The sequence below is a fragment of the Cnephaeus nilssonii genome (genome assembly GCF_951640355.1).
Source record: "Cnephaeus nilssonii genome assembly, chromosome: 18".
Classification (NCBI taxonomy): domain Eukaryota; kingdom Metazoa; phylum Chordata; class Mammalia; order Chiroptera; family Vespertilionidae; genus Cnephaeus; species Cnephaeus nilssonii.
The window spans coordinates 9779695-9798698 of NC_137089.1; the positions used below are offsets into that span (position 1 = coordinate 9779695).

At 40.0% G+C, this 19004-nt stretch overlaps 1 pseudogene across 1 annotated transcript; it reads left to right on the plus strand.

Moving 5' to 3' along the window:
* Window positions 1–18041: 18041 nt before the first annotated feature.
* On the plus strand, window positions 18042–18503 carry LOC307114100 (protein LLP homolog; annotated as a pseudogene). The gene has a single exon. The product of its transcript is annotated as a protein LLP homolog (transcript).
* Window positions 18504–19004: the final 501 nt, after the last annotated feature.

Below are 19004 nucleotides of genomic sequence, written 5' to 3' on the forward strand. Positions count from 1 at the left end.
CACTCTGGAATTTAATACAATCACAAAATCACACTTATAATTTCTCCAACTATATTATTAATTTGAAGACATAGCATCTTATATTTTGAAATGGGAATCAGGTTTATGTTTTGAAATGTCCCTAATTGAAATTCTTCATGCGTGGAGAGATATTATAGAGAAAATTATTTTAACGTAGTGCACATATCCCCAAATGATAACATAAGATATTAAACTGTATAGACTCTGTCACCCCATGGTGTTGTGAGGCACATGGGAAAGGGAAGAATAGCTGAAAGGGTGTTGAGAACAATCGTGTAAGGGGTGGTAGAACCATGCGGAAGAAAGCTGTCCCAGGGGACTGGCAAGGGAGGAAGCCCAAGACTAAACAGGCCATGTTGGAGGATGCTCTAGAGCTCTCCACTGTTGTTATGGCTTTGGGATTTTTATTTTCCCTGTGGGGTGTGGAGGTCTCTATCAGGGAATGGTAAACCTAGAACTTGGGAAACCTGGACTTGGGGAGGCTAACCAACACAAACACATAGAACAGCCGGGCCCTGTGGGTCCTTCAGGGAGGGAAGAGGGTACATGCTGCTGGCCAGAGGGCTTGGAGCCACCAGTGGACTCCTTTGCCAAGGTTCACAAACCAAGATTGAATTTCCAGGAAACTTGAGCCAAACTGGGAAGGGACCTGGGCTGTGTAGAATGTCAGGTAAGAGACATGAGGAAACCACATAATTCAGGATTATTCCTTTGATCTAAAACTAGAAAGTGGGGACAGTCGAGGGAATTTGAATTCATGGGAATCCTTCCCAAACAAAATTCCCCTGATATCTACTTTATTTGTCAGTCTAGGGCTTTGAAGGACATGAGTCTGGTTGTAGCCTCACTAACTCTTGAGTGGAGGAGGGCAAGACCCATTAGTTCACTCAGAATGCAAAGAATAAACTAAACGTTCTCAGTAATGTTAGATTGCAGGGGAGAATTAATTTCTTCATTGAAGTAACAGTGTTAGAAAGTTGAGGATGGTATAGAGTTCCTTTCCAGGTAATTTTTGAGAAGAGGGAACTCCTCACCCCGACTTGCTCATTTCCCTATGGTGGAGACGGGGGTGGGGATGGGATGGGGGGGGGGTGGGGTGGGGTGAGGAATAATTGCTGCCATCTGGAAGTAACTTTAGCTCTTTTCTTTTTGGAAATGTTTATTACATTTTGCTAAGCCATTAGGAAATCACATTTATTTAAATGTTTTAAAAATGTGGTATGCTAATTTTAAGAAATCTTTATGCTCAATTCTATCTTTTAGTCATCAGGAGACACAGGATGGTGTGGTAAATTGAGCAACGGAGATCGAGGTTCTAGATCCAAGTCTGCCACGAACTACAAAAGGGCCTTGGGAAAAGTCACTTACCTGCCATGGGCCTCAGTTCCTTCAATTTGAAAAATGAGGTTGAGGACTAGCTAAGCTTTATAGTTACTCCACTCCAACATCAGCCTCAAATTTCTAAGATTTATGTATGTCCACTTAGAGGTAGGACAAAAGATGTGTACTCAAATAGGTCTAAAGGGTTATGATATTTATGCTGTAAAATACAACGAATATTCCTATTGCTTATGTGCATTACTCATTAGATAATATCCCTATTAGCTTATGCTTATTGTTTCAGTATCAATGTCAATAATTTTTATTCCTCTCACAGGATATTTATTTTTTATTTTTTTCCATTTCACCGGATATTTAAATGCATGATTGCACAAAGGTAGACCAGCTGAGAGTGTATTGGAGTATATGTTTGTGTGTGCATTTGTGTTTTCCCATAGGAACAAAAACACTATTGTCAACTGAGAATGTAATTCTTCAAAATCAAGAGCTTTCTTGCATAAAAAAACCCTCAGCAATGTTAAATTAGTTGCCAGCTAAAAGAAATGCCCTTAGCTGATTTTCAGCTGTGTAACTGCAGCTTCGTTTTCTGCCTCACTCTCGAGCAGTTGGGATTGGGCCTTCCTTAGGAAACCTCTTCATAATCTAAAAGGATTATATGTTGTGTTTCTTTATTTTTCTCTGGAATTACTTTTGTCTGTTCATCTTAGTTAAAGCAACATAAAAAGAAACTTACCTGGAAAGAAATAAGCCCTACTGAGAAAAGAAAATGCTTTATATAAGGTATTCATGTATGAGGTAGGAAAAAGGAAGTATTTCAGAACTTCAGGACTAGCCACTTTTCTTTGGATAAGTACTAGGTAAAATGTAGCATCGACCAAAAAGCAGTGTGGAAAATTTTATTTTTATTTCATCATTAAAATCTTCAGTCTGCCTATTACTATCAAATATGTTTATCCTTATAAGTGGTCACAGCTAGGATTCTCCCTTTAGCTACGTTTGGAATATAAGAGTGTTATGAAAAAAAAATTGGGATAATCTAGTACAATTCACTAATTTAATAAAAAATTTATACCAAAGGAAAGAGTCAATAATGAGATAGGACTGGTGGGTGTGGCTCAGCGGCTTAGTGTCCACCCATAACCAAGGTTATGTTCATCTGCATACAACCTGCTATTGTTTCTCTTCAACATCTCAGAATCACCATTGACATCTCATCACATGCTTCTTATAAACATAATTTATAGATTGTAGCAAAAGGCAGATATTCACATCTTTAAAAATTCTAAAAGTACATCTTCTGACACTCTTGTGTTTCTCCTACTCTATCATGATTCTTATGTAGCTTCTTGTTTTCAAGTAAGTGGAGACACTGATGTTAATTTATGTGAGTTGATGTATGTCTTCATTGTTCTGAAAAGAAAAACCCCCCACAAACACAAAGTGTTACGAGCTTTACAGTGTACACTAGCACATGAAATTTGTGTTTGACCTCAGAAACCATTGTTTTGGTTCTATTATCTTTTTCTATCTCCCACTCAGTAACTGAAAGCATTGTTCCTAATGTAAATCAATTGTGAGTTACTAGTTTGTTCCCTATGGCAAGAACTGTGGATCCTGATTTGAGTTCATGAGCTCACGAACACAGCACCACATCATTCAGATAAAATTATCTGGTGCCTGATTCCTTCCATTTTCTACATCATATGGGCTTCAGGTTCAATCTCATGTTTGCACTTGGGATTCCTGCCTTCTTCAAAATGTTCCCAAGGTCTCCTCCTGTGCTTGTCCATTGTGAGCCCAATAGTTGGCTCACCAGGCCTCACCACACTATGCCCTGGCACCTGCACCTAATAAACTATCAACTTAGTCTTTTCCTGGTGTCTGTCACACCTAGTTCCATTCCATCTCCCATAACGGAATAGAAGCATTTCCTTTTTGCTGCCTCCATCCCCCTGCTGCTGCACTCGAACTTTAGATAGGTGAATGTTAGTGTCTTTTAATTACTTCTCTCACCTATTTAAGATCTGAAAATAACATCCAAGTGTGAACCTCACAGTCCAAGCTGCAATTTCATCCAGGATGACAGAATTTTCACTTAGTTGATTTTGGAAAGCACACTTTATTTTGGCCACTATATAATCAGCCACACGACTCTAAATTCTTTCATCTTCCTTTTCTTTTGCTGCTTGTTTAGTTAAAGGATCTGCACAACAATTTTACACATAGTTATCTCTTCACATTTTGGCAATATGTCTAGGCTAGAATGAAATGTGGCTCAGGTGGGATTTCTTAAATGTTTAGCTAGGCAAGGCTTCAACAAAGAAAGCAGCACAACTATTCTACAGACGATGTTTAGATAAATAATTGTTCAAATTCTCACTTACAACGAAGCTGGCTTATTCTTGACAGTCCTTTAAAGTCCTTCCTCCCCGCTAGTCACAGTCCAATGAAGTTGACCTGGCAAGAGACCAGATTGCCTCTTCGAAGATTACGAGTTATTAGTGTCATTGCCTCCTCTGCTGTACAAATGGTTGCTACGTTTAGAACAGCCACAAGTCAGCTTTTAGACCCAACCAGCCTTTCAAAATATCCTTTAAGGAAGAGGACTATGTACATTTGACTCCAAGATCTGAATCTCTTTCCTGGGTTTTCTGAGCAAACTAACTTTAGTTTTGCCCTTAAATTTCCAAGTCAACACAAAAGTCATTGCCCGAGAAGACCTGTCCAAGAAAAGGCTCTTGTGTGTGAATCCAGTCACTGGCCTCCAGAAGGTTCACCAAGATGGGCATTCTTTCCCCACACTTGAGTCAGAGGATTTCAGTTGGGCTTCTCTCTGTGAACAACTGGCACTAAGACCCAGTGACACTAACTCCCTACTTGAATCTACACTGCATTGTCTTCAGTCTTCCAGCTGCCGCCTTCTGTTGCACCCAGCGTCCTCTGATACTTGTATTGACTCTGATAGGTATTTTAGGCTATTGGAAAGAACTGTGTGTCGAAAGGAATTTTTTATCTTCTATGCAAAGTAATTTTTAGTAGTGAAAAAGCAGATGATTATGCAGTAACTGGTAATTTTGGCAGCCCAACAGAACTGGGGATATGATAGCATTGGACATGTATCCTGAGATATCTGCTCAATGCTGTTTCTTGCATAGAGTCTATAGAAAAGGCAGAGCTCTACAGGACTCAACTTAGGTTTTCTGGAAAAGGGAAACTTACGGAAATAAGTGGTCTTACCAGAAAGAAAGTCAGAATCATGCATCCAGGAATGCTAGGTAGATGATAGTTGCTCTTCTCTGACTAGTTATTATAAAAGTATTGCAAATATTTCAGGATAATTTTTTTACATTAAATTTATTAGGTTGACATTGGTTATATAGGTTTCAAATGTAAAGTCCTATATAATAAAAGGCTAATATGCAAATAGACTGAACGGTGGAACGACCGGTCGCTATGACGCGCACTGACCTCCAGGGGGCAGATGCTCAATGCAGGAGCTGCCCCCTGGTGGTCAGTGTGCTCCACAGGGGGAGCGCTGCTCAGCCAGAAGCCAGGGTCATGGCTGGTGAGTGCAGTGATGGTGGTGGGAGCCTCTCCTGCCTCTGCAGCAGCACTAAGCGCTGACGGCTTAGGCCCAGAGGGAGCGGGCCTAAGCCATCAGTCGGACATCCCCCAAGGGCTCTTGGACTGCGAAGAGGGTGCAGGCTGGGCTGAGGGACCCCCCCCCCCCCTTCATGAATTTCGTGCACTGGGCCTCTAGTTCTATGATATAAAGTTTGTATATTGCATTGTGTGCCCACCACCCAAAGTCAAATCTTCCATTACTATATACCTCACCCACTTTACCTTTTTACTACTCCCCATCCCGCTTTTCTCTAGTGACCACCATACTGTTGTTTGTGTTTAGGGGATTTTATGTTTCATTGTTTTTCTTGTTTGTTCATTTGTTGTTTTCTGTTTTATAGCCCATATATGATTGGAACCATATGGTGTTTTACTTTTTCTGCCTGACTTATTTCACTTATATTCTCAAAATTCATCCATGTTGTAACAAAAGGCAATATTTCATCTTTTCTTATGGCTAAGTAGTATTCTATTGTATAGATATACCTTGTCTTCTTTATCCAATCATCTATTGAGGGACACTTTGGTTGTATCCATGTCTTGGCCACCATAAATAATGCTGCAATGAACATAGGGGTGCATATATCTTTGTGAATAAATATTTTCAAAATTTTCATGTAGATACCCAGAAGAGGGATTGCTGGGTATATGATAACTCAATTCTTAATTTCTTGAGAAACCTCCATACTGGTTCACATAGTAGCTGTACCAGTTTATAGTCTCACTAGCAGTGAATAAGGATTCCATTTTCTCCACAACCGCTCCAATATTTGTCATTACCTGTCTTGTTTATAATGGCCATTCTCATAGGTGTGAGGTGTAGTTTTGGTTTACATTTCCCTAATAGCTAGTAAAGTTGAATATTTATTCATATATCTATTGGCCGTTTGTATGTTTTCTTGAGAGAGGTGCCTGTTCAAGTCTTCTATCCATTTTAAAAAATTGAATTGTTTGTTTGATATCAAGTTGTCCAAGAATATTCTGGAAAAAAAAACCTTGATGCCTGATAAACTATTCCGGTTTTTTTCTCTTAGATGGGTAGAATATACTAAAGTGGTTGAGATAAGCGATTTTCTTTAAAATACATGTACTTCATTGAAAGTCAGGAGTGCTGTTGGTTTCATGGTTACCATATTGGGCAATGTGAAGTTGGGGACTTAATTTTACTATTCCTTATTTACTTTTCCTATAAAATGGACAACATATTCTCTGCATCTGTGAGAAAGTATGTAAAATGACCACAGCATTGCATTTTATACAAACACACCCAAAGACTTTGCCAAAAGGATTTCCCTCACTCAAAATGGACAGTGGCATAATAATTGTAGGATACTTGAATAGTTATTTAATTCTTTAGTGGGATGGATTTTGTTACAAACACCTAAATCAAACAAGGATTTAAAAGAAAAATTCTACTTCTTCTAATAATAATGATTCTATTTAAAGTTCACCATTACTAATAGGTTGGGATATTGTGTGCATGTGTGATCTGGAATTCCTCAGCCAAAGTCTGGGATATATTGTTAGTGATTAAGTGAAAATGAATCTCACCTTGGGAATGAAAGGAATAAGTATGCTTGAGAATAATAACTTCAACATTTGTGCATGAGTTTGGAGCAGGCCTGCCTTAATGTTGTAATCCTTTAAAAAGGTTTTAAATGAAGTAGATAACTAATTTGTCCTCCAGAAATCCTTCTCAGATTACTCTCTGTGTGTGCAGGATGGTTCCAGCCCACCTGAGGACTTTTTGTTCAACACACTCATCCTACTGGGACGGAGCTGAGTGGAAGGAGGGGAGGTTGCATGGGAAAGCTTTGTGTTTTCAGATAGCTCTTATGCTTCTAGTGCAGTCAATTAGGAAGTGAAACCCTCATCAGTTGGCAGGATGCATTGTTGGCTACTAGGGCACGGTGACAAATAGCCCTGAAAGGTCTTCGCTCTCTTTTGTAAACAGAAAGGTAAGGAATTTGGACAAAAATGCACGGGTGAAGATCTGCTTTTCATCAGGGTCTACCCACATAGTAAACAACAGAAATAACTTGTTTTAATAAAGCGTGGTGTTGAAACATTTATCAGCAAGTCCTTTCTACTGGCTTCAAAAGGTATATTTGGATAAGAGAAACCCTTCCCCAAAAGAATACAATGTGAAATTTAATTATAACATTTTCTTCACGTCAGGTTCAAGAAACTCCAGGGAAAGTTTGACTCATGAATTTATTTCTTATTAGGCTGAGACATTATGTTTACATATTTACTTATTATTGTGGGTAGATATGGTTGGGGAGGGGAGAGAACTCTGCAAAATGTTTGATGTGGAACAGGTTAATGAATTTTATTGTTTTAAGTGCCTGCTTTCTTCCTCATCCTCTGTATAGGATATACTGGGTTCCATGGGAAAAAACCTTTCCAAATAAAAAAAATGTATTGTTATGATGAGAAAGTAAAACAAATTCTAGGCCAACCGGGTAGAAAGCATAAGTAGCACTAGGAGGCAGGTCTGAGCCTTTAAGGAAGTGGGACTGTAGTACAGTAGACGAATTCAGAATGAAATTTCGAGAAAGAGAAGGGAGAACATTAACATAATAGTGTCCACTTTGGGGGTGGGTACTGGAAATGCAAGAATTACAAAGAAGCAACTATAATTTCAAGAAAGTTCTATAGAAGTTGTTGAAGTCTCATTTTTCTCTCCGCCAGTTAAGGAGCAGAACCTCCTAGGAAGGTTGTACAGTTCGGTTCAATGAAATGTTCTGAGATGACGGAAGGTGACCTGTGCCACCTAGGACTGTGACCACTGGCCACACGTGGTTACCAAACACTTGAAATGTGGCGAGTGTGACTGAGTAACTGAGTAATCTTAATTGATTTTATTAACCACATGTGGTTAGTGGCTATTGTAGTGGGCAGATCAGCCAGGCTTTACTGGTTTGAACTTGACTACATTATGACCAAGGGATGGGCTTTGTCATAGGTCAGAAAGGATAATTCTGAGAAATATTGAGAGCTCTGATGAGGAAAGACAATTTCTTGCTTTAAATCTGTGATGCTATGAAGCCCCTCAACTTGCACTAATGCAAATATTCTCTAATTACAAATATCTCATACCTATGTATCCCCTTTGTGTATGCAAGGTCAGTGATGGACCGTGCCCACCCTTGCCTGGACTGGCTGCATTGGCCAAAGACAGAGAAAGAGGCAGGCTTCATCTGAGCACTAAATATCAGGCTTTTAAATGGAATTAAATGGAATCTTGGAGATTTCACCTATTTTTGCTTTTGTTTTCCTTTTTCTTTTTATTGAATTTGTTGGGATGACACCTGTTTACAAAATTATACAGGTTTCAGGTGCACAATTCTACAACACATCCATCTGCACACTATATTGTGTGTTCACCACCCCAAGTCAGTTCTCTGTCCATCACCATTTATACCCCCTATACCAGTGGTCAGCATACCACTGCTCGCGAGCCACATGCGGCTCTTTGGCCCCTTGAGTGTGGCTCTTCCACAAAATACCACGTGCGGGCACGCACGTACAGTGCGATTGAAACTTCGTGGCCCATGCGCAGAAGTCGGTTTTCGGCCTGGGCGAGTCTATTTAAAGAAGTGATGTTAGAACACTCAAGGGGCCAAAGAGCTGCATGTGGCTTGCGAGCCACGGTTTGCCAGCCACTGCCCTATACCCTTCTCCCTGTCCCCTCGCCCCCACAATCACCACACCATTGTCTGTGAGTTTTTTTCTCTCATGTTCTTTTTTTGCTAAATCCCTCCCCTCCACCCCAGCCCTGCCCCCTGACAGGTGTCAGCCTGTGTTCAATCTGTGAGTCAGTCTCTAGCTCAACCATTTATGCAATCTTTCTTTAATAATTAATTTACATTTTACAATTGTAATTCTTTGTATTAATTTATGAAACAACACTAGTAGCCCTGCCCACAAATCCATGCGCCAGTAGCTCTCTGCGGGGCCTGGCTGCTCCCCGCCCGCTGCCCAGAGGCTCTCCAAGGCCTGGAGGCCCATCTGCGGCCGGGCGCGGAGTGCTCACACTGCCTGCTCTCAGCGGCCGCCCCCCCAGGACTGGGGTACTCCGGCGGGGCTGAGAGGACTGGGTGCCGCCATCTTGCGGCTATGGGTGCCTCCATCTTTGTGATGGAGTGATGGTTAATTTGCATATTACCCTTTTATTAGATAGGATGATATTGAAAATAAGTTGCTCTGACCTCACTACCTTTTCTGTGGTGCAACTCCATCCCCTTTAATCTCTGTTTGGAACTCTGGTCATGCTTTTTACATTATCTGCTTCTTACTCTATAAAAGCACTTATTATGTGTGCCTCATCCAGTGTGGTATTCCCAGTATCCAGACCATAACTGAAAACTAGTTGTTCATAAATAAATATTTATTAAATCTATTGCTTTTAAAGCATAGATATCTCCCCACCCCTACTCTGCTTTTGGAATTGTGTTGTTTAATAATGTCATTGACTCATGTTTGCTCATAAATGTATCCACACCTAGACTTTATAATTTATATAAATTCCAAAATAAGCATTGTTAAATATTTTATATAACCAACTTGAATGAATATCAGGTATTCTGAAAGGGCATCTTAAACTACCTCTTTGCAACGATTTTGCTAAATATGATGTTTAACATTATTTGTGGGATTATTCTATCCCCTATTACCTGAGTCCTGGTATTCTTGATCTCTTCCTAATTTCCAAAGAATTCCTGGGGCCCAAACAAAGGAAGCAAGCTGGACCTGTTTCATTAACCCACTGATCAATCAACTAACCAACAGGCCTTTCATTCCTTATATGTGCAAGTGACTGGTCAAAGTGCTTTGACATTGGTGTGCCTGCCTTTGAACAGAAGGCCATGTTACTAAAGATGTGTAAATCCCTGTGCCTCCCTTTTCAACACACCTGTTTGGTTTAAAAACAAATATTAGATCCACATTCTATAGAGAACAGAAAATTTCTCCACTTTTTAATGGCTTCCCAAATGTCTGGAGAATTTCATAGTATTAGTGAATATCATAAAAGAGAATAGGAAGTAAAAAAAAGTGAGAATAACAAACTTTTACTGCTTCAAAAACAGTGGCCAGTCCCCTGAAGTGGTAAATGGACCATCTGTGTGCTCTGGCACCAGAAAATGTATAATTTATTTTAAAGTACCAGGTATATATCTTTCCTTTTGAATGTCTGCCTAAAATAAAGTGTGTATTGTATATGAAAATGAAGCAGGGAAACCGAGTGGACTTTTAAAGCCTGGTGTGCTTATTTACTTCAAAACTATTCTTCTTCCTGTCAACAAGAAAATAATTGATTAACTCAGGTAAGTAGAAAGAGTCAGGCATTTTCTTGCAGTAAGAAGTGTAAGTAGGTCACATCTTGAAAATCTGTCGGCTCCCATTTGGAAAAGGCCTACCTGGAATTCTAAACATGTTATTTGAAAGTCTACAGACATTGCAGCGGGAAAGGGAAAGTTTAACCTTTGATGGAACCCACATCCTGTCTTAGTCGAGCTAGGATTTTTATTTCTGATAGTTTGTCTAAGTGTTCGCCATTGAACTCAAGTCAAGGGAAAGAATCTGTTATTTCCTCGTGCTAGTTCCACCCCCTTCCTTCTTTTCAATACTGGTGTACTGCTTACAAGAGTTACAGAAAGCAGAGATGGAAAATCTCTATGGATTACATCTTTCCCCTCTGAGTGTAAGATTCCTGTGTCTCAAAACGGTGTGTCTAAGGTGGGCTGGGGTGGGGAGTTATCCGTTGATGGAACAGAGATTCACCCAGTAGCATTTAAGCAAAACACACATTTCTGGAATCTCGCTGTACCCCCCACCCTGATCTCCAGGCAGCCTTCTGTAAGCGAATGCTGACATTCCACTTCTGCCAAGCTGGTCTCCTTTCAGTTCTTTTGTGCCTCTGGACCTTCCCAGGGGCTGTTCCCTAAGCCTGGAACAGTCCTCACTGTGCTAATTTCTGCTCATCTTCAGGTTTCAACTTGAATACTAGTACCTCCTCCCCTCAGGCATTGCTTGTCCTTTGACTTATTGTCACTATGACTAAGCCCAAAAGTTAACTTCTAATTTATTGTTGACTTTTAAAAAAAATCTCTCTGCTACTGAATGATACTTAAGAAGACATTATACTATTTTCATTTTTAATAGTGGCTTTTCTTTATCAGTGGTATTTCATTTCTTCTCTTCATCATGCGGCATTTTCTACTCTTCTCCAGCGTTTTTATAATTTTAACTTGGTTGCTAGATAAATTATCATGCAACTCTATCATTTTTTTTTCTATTTTCCACATTATTTTTTGTGTATAATGTGAAGTAGCCATCCAATTTAATTTTAAAAAATAAGTTGGTTCCCCAATTGATCCAGCATCATCTTGAAAATCCATTTTTTCTCCTGATCTAAAGTAGCAACTGTCTTAATCCAAGAGTCAATAGATGGGTGGGTCTCTTTCTGGGTTTTCTCTTTTATTTTGTTTCTCTCCGTGTCTCTCACAGCATCAATACCACACACATTACATTGTATTTATATATAATTCATAAACAACTTTTTGTTTAAAAGAGAAACTGAGGGACAAATCTCTTTTTATAACTGCCTCACTTGGGCTTTGAACATGGTATTTAACTATTTTGCCTGTCTGTCTCTACAATGGAGAGAATAATAGACTAGAAGAAGTGATTCATACGTTAGCTTTAATTTATAAAATGTACTACTTTATATTAAATAAAATTCGTATTATATGGCCCTATGGAGTATTTTTATTTTTGTTGACTATTTGAATTTTCCTTCTAAATAGTAAAGCAATTTTAACAGACAATTTTGTACATTTGGCTTATGATAGTCAGCTCTTAGCCTCTTTCTGCTACATTACTGGTTGCATTCTTTTGGGGAAATTATTTAACATGAAACACCCTCTCCTACAAAAACTTTTGGGCTATTTATTTTCCTAACCATTGTTTTTTGACTTTTTGTTTGTTTGACTCCAGTTTAATTTCTGGAAGTTTTAATTTCTCTTAAGAATTTAAAGTATCAACTTATTTAGAATGATCCTCAGCCCTTTTTGCTGAAAGGCCATTTTATTGTTTTTCAATTGGTTTCCTTTCCTTTTCCTATTTATTATTTGGTTAATGTTTTTATTGATTTCAGAGAGAGGAAGGGAGAGGGAGAGAGATAGAAACATCGATGAGAGACAAACATTAATCAACTGCCTTCTGCATGCCCCTCCTGGGGATTGAGCCTGCAACCCAGGCATGTGCCCTGACCAGGAATCCAACTAGCAACCTCCTGATGCATAGGAGGATGCTCAACCAACTGAGCTACACTGGCCGGGCATCTTTTTCTATTTATTAAAATAAAAATTTTTTCATATCTTTGGAGGATTCCCTGTGACTCCACAGAATCTATCTCTTGGTGTTTATATTTTTTCCTTTTCAATGAAACTGTAACTTTGTCGTTTTGCCATTCCAACTCTTTTCCATGTTGCGTTTTTTGTTTGTTTGTTTAAATATATTTTTATTGCTCTCAGGAAGGGAGAGGGAGAGTGAGAAACATCAGTGATGAGGGAGAATCATCCATCGGCCGCCTCCTGCACGCCCCCTACTGGGGATCGAGCCCACAACCCGGGTATGTGCCCTGACCAGGAATTGAACCAGTGACCTCCTGGCTCCTGGGGTCGATGCTCAACCACTGAGCCACACCGGGCTGGGCCCCACTCACGTGTTTTTATTGCTTCCTCCCTCACACCAGTGGTCCCCCCACCTGTTCCCTCATGAGCCAGGAGTGGCTCCAAAGCTGTTTCAGGTGGCCCATAAGCTGTCTGTCCACGCAAGAAGTTCCACGCTCCTGCCTTCACAAGCCAAGTGGTCACCACGGAGGCCTCCTCGTGCTTCCTAGCCGCTGTGAGAGCTGACGCCCACCTATCCTTTTGTTCTTGGCACTTACCCCTACCCTCTTGCTACGTTTTACAATAAGTACCTTGTTGCCTGTACTTTTTTGTAGCCAAGAAAGTAAAGGTTTATTATTTGAGGAAATGGTGCCAAGCCCAGAGAAACAGGTAAGCTAGTGCTCCAAGACCTGGCTCCCCAATGGCTTCCAGGTGATGGATTATATGGAGGGAAAAAATCATTAATCACGGTGGCTAAAGAAGTGGAGGCTCTGGGCTCTATTGATTGGAATCAGGGTGGGGAGTAGTTGATCATTATATCAGACCCTGATATCAGCCATGGCATTGCTCTGTCTAGCTGAAGGAGGGTATGGTCTATGATGTCATTCTGCTTTCATGGGCCTGGGGCAAACACAACTAAAGCCCAATTGTTTACTTTTAAGGAGAGGCTGCTGTGGTGCATATTATGAAATTGGGGGATAGGAGAGCAAAGTGGCTGAGAGCTGGAGTTCAGGAGTTAGGAAATCATGGGCTGGCATCTCAAGTTTTCCTTCTTAATAACTGGGTGTTTGGGGGGGCATGCTTCATAACCATCAAGAAGTCCTCGCTACTCAAAGTGCGGCCTATAGACTAGCATCCATCTGCATCACCCAGTGCTTGTTAGGAATGCAAACTCTTGGAGCTTGCCCCAAGGCCTGTCTTTTGGAAAGATCTCTGGATGATTCATACGCACATTACAATTTGAGAAGCACGGTGCTAAGCCACAGTGCCCTCACCTATAAACTAGGGATAAGAATGACACAGAGGAGTGGTAAGGATGAAGTGGCATGATGCACGCCAGGCACCTAAGAAGTGCTCGAAAAATGTTTGATGATGATTGTGATTGAGGTGGAAGACATTGAAGAAGGGAGAGTACGTTTGGTGAGACTCTTCTTTAGCAAGAGGGTAGGGATAAGCTTGTGTGTAGCTGGAGAAGTTAGCTCTGGAGAGAAGCAGGACTGATTTTCCCTCAGGCGCCTCAGGGAAGCTGCTTCTCTCGCTGCCCACTCTCTCTTCCAGGAGAGGAGGCATCCCCGAGCTCCAGCTCCAGTGTCTCCACCTCTCCAGACCTTTTGCTGCTCTCTGGAGTATTAAAAGTCCAAAAATTATGAAGGTTTCTTTACATGTCCCTGTAGAAAATAAATCAATTCACTAAAGACATTCTGGTGAATTCAACAGTCAGGCTGTAGTATTAAACGTGGATGAAGACATGGATTTTTAACCTGGTGCCTCAACATTTGTTTGAACTTTGCTTAAATTGGCGGCAATTCTTAAGTGCCTGGTTTTATAAAGGAATAGACAGTAAAGATAATGTTATTTCTGTTGTTTCCATGACAATGGACGTGCTTCATGGAATATATCCATCATGCATAATCTTGAACCATATGGTTTCTAATTCCTTGGTGAAAACCCTCTAGGAATGAAGGGTAGGTAAACTTTAATCAGTTTTATAATTACTGTAGTCCTTGCAGAAATTATTTAACATAATTTTGCAGCTGCTTCAACATAAGGCCCAGAGGTCTTATTAGGGTTTTTATTGCCACTTTTAAGGAGCAGTTTAAGAATCATTATTGTACTTTAGCTGCAGATGCCACTGTTTCTGTTTTCAGTTCTGAGAGTAGGACGTAGTGACATCACACAAAGATGGAGAAAGGTCAAAGTTATTTTTTCCAACTGGCTCTGTCAAATATAAAAATTAACCATACTTTGAGCTGAGTTTTATGTATTGGTAATGTATGTTTATGTTAGACTTTCTGTCAAAACAGGGATTAAAGATAAATGTAGCTAATTAAAAGAACATTTGCTTAGAGCTCCTGGTAATAGATACCTCTTTGTGAGGTCTTGAGGTATGGCTTTCTTTAAGAACTGATGCAATTTGTGTGACTGAATCTGAAGAGGAAAGGAGATTTTCAATTTTCTGAAAATAAAATATGATTCTAAGTCCTATCCAGCGTGAGTTCTAAGGAAATAATCCAAGTGATGGTTAGGTAAAGTTTGCTTATGTAGTTGGTTATATAAAATGCACATGTCTAATCTACTTCTGACATTTTACCCCACTAACTAGTTTCCCAGCAAAGTCTTTGAAGCAAATCTGCTCTATCAGGAAGCGATAGCCCTTAACTGGTACTGGATGAGTAAACATATTTTGAACTGAGTCCTAGATGATTAAAAATTAAAAACCTTCAGCATCAAAATTAGGCAACTGTTGTCTTTTTTATTCCTTATTTCTACCAGGCAGTTGGGCCTTCACTATTAATGACTATGTTCCTGTCATCTGTGTTTTCTTGTTTTTCTGTAGTGAGAGGAGAAAAATGTGGGAGCTAAAGGGTAGTTTATTCTGCTTCCTATCAACTATCAAAGCCAATTGGATTCACAGTCCAAAAGACACAGGTTGACTCCTAGAAATCAGAAGGCATCTTATAAAAGTAGTAGAATAATTATCTCTCTGTGCCTGTGTATAGTTCTATGCAATTTTATACCATGTATGAATTCATGTTACCAGCATCTCTATTTTTGAGAGATATTTTTGCTGCACATAGAATTCTGGGTTGACAGTTTCTTCAGCACTTTAGAGATGTTAGTCTGTTGTCTTTGGCTTGCATGGTTTCCTATAGAAAGTCTTTGTACGTAGTAATGTATCTTTTTTCTCTCTGGCTGTGTGATGGTAACTTCTATGTGTCAACCTGATTGAACCACCAGATACTAAGAAATTTGGTCACACATTATTTCTGGGTGTGTCTGTGAAGGTGGTTTTGGATGAGATTGACATGTATATTGATGGGCCCAGTAAAGCAGATCGTCCTTACAGGTGATGGTGGGCTTCATCCAAATAGCTGAAACACCAAATGGAACAAAAAGGCTTACCCGCTCCAAAGTGGGAGAGAATCCATCCTGCCTGATGACCTGGGACGTTGACTCCCCACCCCTGCCCCCCGCCGCCCCCCCACCCCCCCCCCCCCAATTCAAACTCATACTGAAACATCTGTTCCTCCTGAGACTGAAACCTGGGAGCTTTCGGAAAAAACGAGACCACCTGCTCTCCTAATTCTCAGGCCTTCAGACTCAAACTAAAGTTACAGCATCAGCTCTTTCTTGGATCAGCAGCTTGCCCGTTCACCCTGCAGATTTTGAGACTTGCCTGCCTTCGTAATTGCAATTGCATGAGCCAATTCCTTATAACAAATCTCTATCTCAAAAAAATGGGAGTGATAGCATTGTGTATCTCAAGAAACCCATGACGTGTTACATGGCATTATTCAAAAGGACAGTTTTATTTACCCATGAAGGGATTTACATGTTGCGTGTAAGTAGCAGCAAAATTTCCAAATAAACCACAATAGTTGCAAAAGGTTTTGACATTTGAAACGATTTTATGTTTAAGGGGGCGAGGGAACATCGGAGTGACTTTCTAATCATCAGAGTGATTCTGGAGCTCATTTCTAACCTGTCATTGTACTTTGACATAACGTAGGAAGTGCTATTACATAGCTTGAAATATTTATTAGCTTCAAACCCCTTGCCAGGAAAACACACACATGCCACACAGACTATATAAAGCAAAAACCTGCTCTCATTTACTAAAAGGTTCCTTTGAAGATTAAGAGTTGCCAAGCTTCTGGCTATGAAATGTAAGTTTTGCCATTAGATCACTGAGAAGTTTTTATGTTAGGGAACTTAATAGTGAGGATAATAATTTGACCACCAGAGGGCTTCATGTTTTTCCTTGAATGCAGTCAGGAGAGAGAGATGAGTCTTGGCATTAAAGGGGGAAAAAAAAAAAAAAGCAAAAAAAAAAGCTTTTTCTCATCTCATATGTCCAAATCATATACTACAGCTTACAGGCAAAAACATAGATTTCCATTCATTTACCCCAAGTTTTAAAAAGATATAGGGAAAATGTTGCTTCTAGGTTTCTAGGGCAGTTTTATTTCCTTTATGGGGATTTAAAAAACTCAAAACATCTTACAGGCTCTTTTTTTTTTTTTTTTTGCGTATATGACATTGAAATTCTTATTTCTTTGACGGATATTGAGGTCTCCCTGGGGTCAGCACCAGGGAGGAAAGTGAAGAGGGTGCTCGTTGTTAAGTTGGTTGAGCTATTAGAAATTCCAGTAAAATATAAGAGCCAAATAGAGGATGTAGTGGAGCCAACCTCATGAGAAGCTGGGCAGGGCCCGAGAACTCACTGAGGCAGTGCTCTGTACATAGCAGCAGGCTGAGGAAGGCACAGACCAGGCCCCCGATGACGGAGAGCCGACAGTGTGAACTGGGAAACTGGGTTCCTCTGCATGCTGCAAGAGTGAACGAGAATGAGAAATTCAGCACATCAACATTTTGTGATAAAATTGGCTGGAATATAAGTGACTACAACTTATTGGTGCTGAGTTTCTAAAATGTGTCTGCTTATCTACTCATGTTTGTATTCATTGATCCCCAAGGTATACCCCACATTTCCCCAAAAATATTTAAAGTAGTTACTCCATTTGAATTTTTATTTTTTAGTTGGTGAAACCCTAGATCCTTCACAGGGAGAAGTCCATTAGCTGGGAATTCTTATTTCTGGTTCTGACTTTCAAGAAACTAACTCTGCAGTCAGGAGTAAATTACCTCCATCCTTGGTCTCCTGCTTCTTGTGTGCACGTAGTTTTATTGGAATGTCACTTACATACTATAAAGTCCACCCCATGTAAGTACATAGTTCAACAAATCTTAGAAAAGGTAGAGTGCTATGCAACCATCATCACAATCCCGTTTGAGAACACGCTCACACCACACAGACTTCCCTCAGGTGTGGTGTATTCCGTCTGTGTTCCCTGAGACCGAGTCCATCCGAGTTCTACTTTCCATCTCTGTGAATGTGTCTTTTCCGTAATTTTCATTTTGATAGAATTATGCAATGTGTAGGTTTGCTGTGCCTGGTTTCTTTCACTCGGTGCCATGTTTTTGAAGTTGATCTGTGATGTGGCTCCTACCAGTGCTTTGTTCTTTTCGACTGCTGAGTAGTACTCTATGGTAGGAATATGGGACATTTTGCTTAAAAATATTTGAATTGGAGCGCTGGGCTTCCGGTCGTCTTGAGCATGTGGGCTGTGAGTGGTGAACCTGTTGAGATAGAATATGGCTAAAAGCTTACGGAGTAAGTGGAAAAGGAAGATGCATGCTGAAAAGGGAAAAAGGAATGCCCCAAAGGAGCTTAGCAGACTTAAAAATTTTCTTAAAGTAGATACTGATGTTTTAATGAAAGATGTTCATGAGATAGCAACCGTGGTGGTCCCCAAACGTTCGGAAGAGAAAACCAGTGTGTGGTGAAAGATGACAAAGACGACATGAAAAGGGAGACGGACATTAAGAGAAACGAAGAGTCTTCTAGACCAGCATAGACAGTGCCCCATGGGGATGAACCAGAGGCAAAGAAAAAGGCTGACGGCAAAGCGAGGAAAAGGAAAGGGGATAAACAAAGCAAAAGCAGCGAAGACGGCTAAGGGTTTGGCCTGGTCCACTTTTAAAAACTTGAAAAGTGCCACGTGGGACAGACCTTCGATTAGAATGTACACACCTATTTCAGCTTCTATCAAATGAAAACCTTATTTCCATTTTTTAACGGGGCCTTTTCCTTCAATTCAAACCCAACATAACACCTCAAATTTGTTTTAGGAATTTGAATAAAATATTTCCTTTGATGAGTGAAAAAAAAAATTGAATTGTTTCCAGTTTGGGATTACTAATAATGCTGCTATGGACATTCGTGTACAAGTTTTTTTGTGAACATATGTTTTTATTTTGCTTGGGTATATACCCAGGAATAAAATTGCTTAGCCATATAGGAATTATACATTTAAATTTTAGGAAACTACCCACATTTGCCGAGATGTCTGTACAATTTTAAATTCTCAGCATCAATGTATGAGGGCTCTAATTTCTCCGTATTTTTCACCACACTTTTATTATTAGTCTTTTTTTTATTATGGCCATTCTGGTGGTTACACAGGGATATTTTATTATGTTTTTCATTTGCATTTTTCTAGTGATTAATGATGTTGAGCATGCTTGGGCATTTTATAGCTACTTAGATACCTTCCT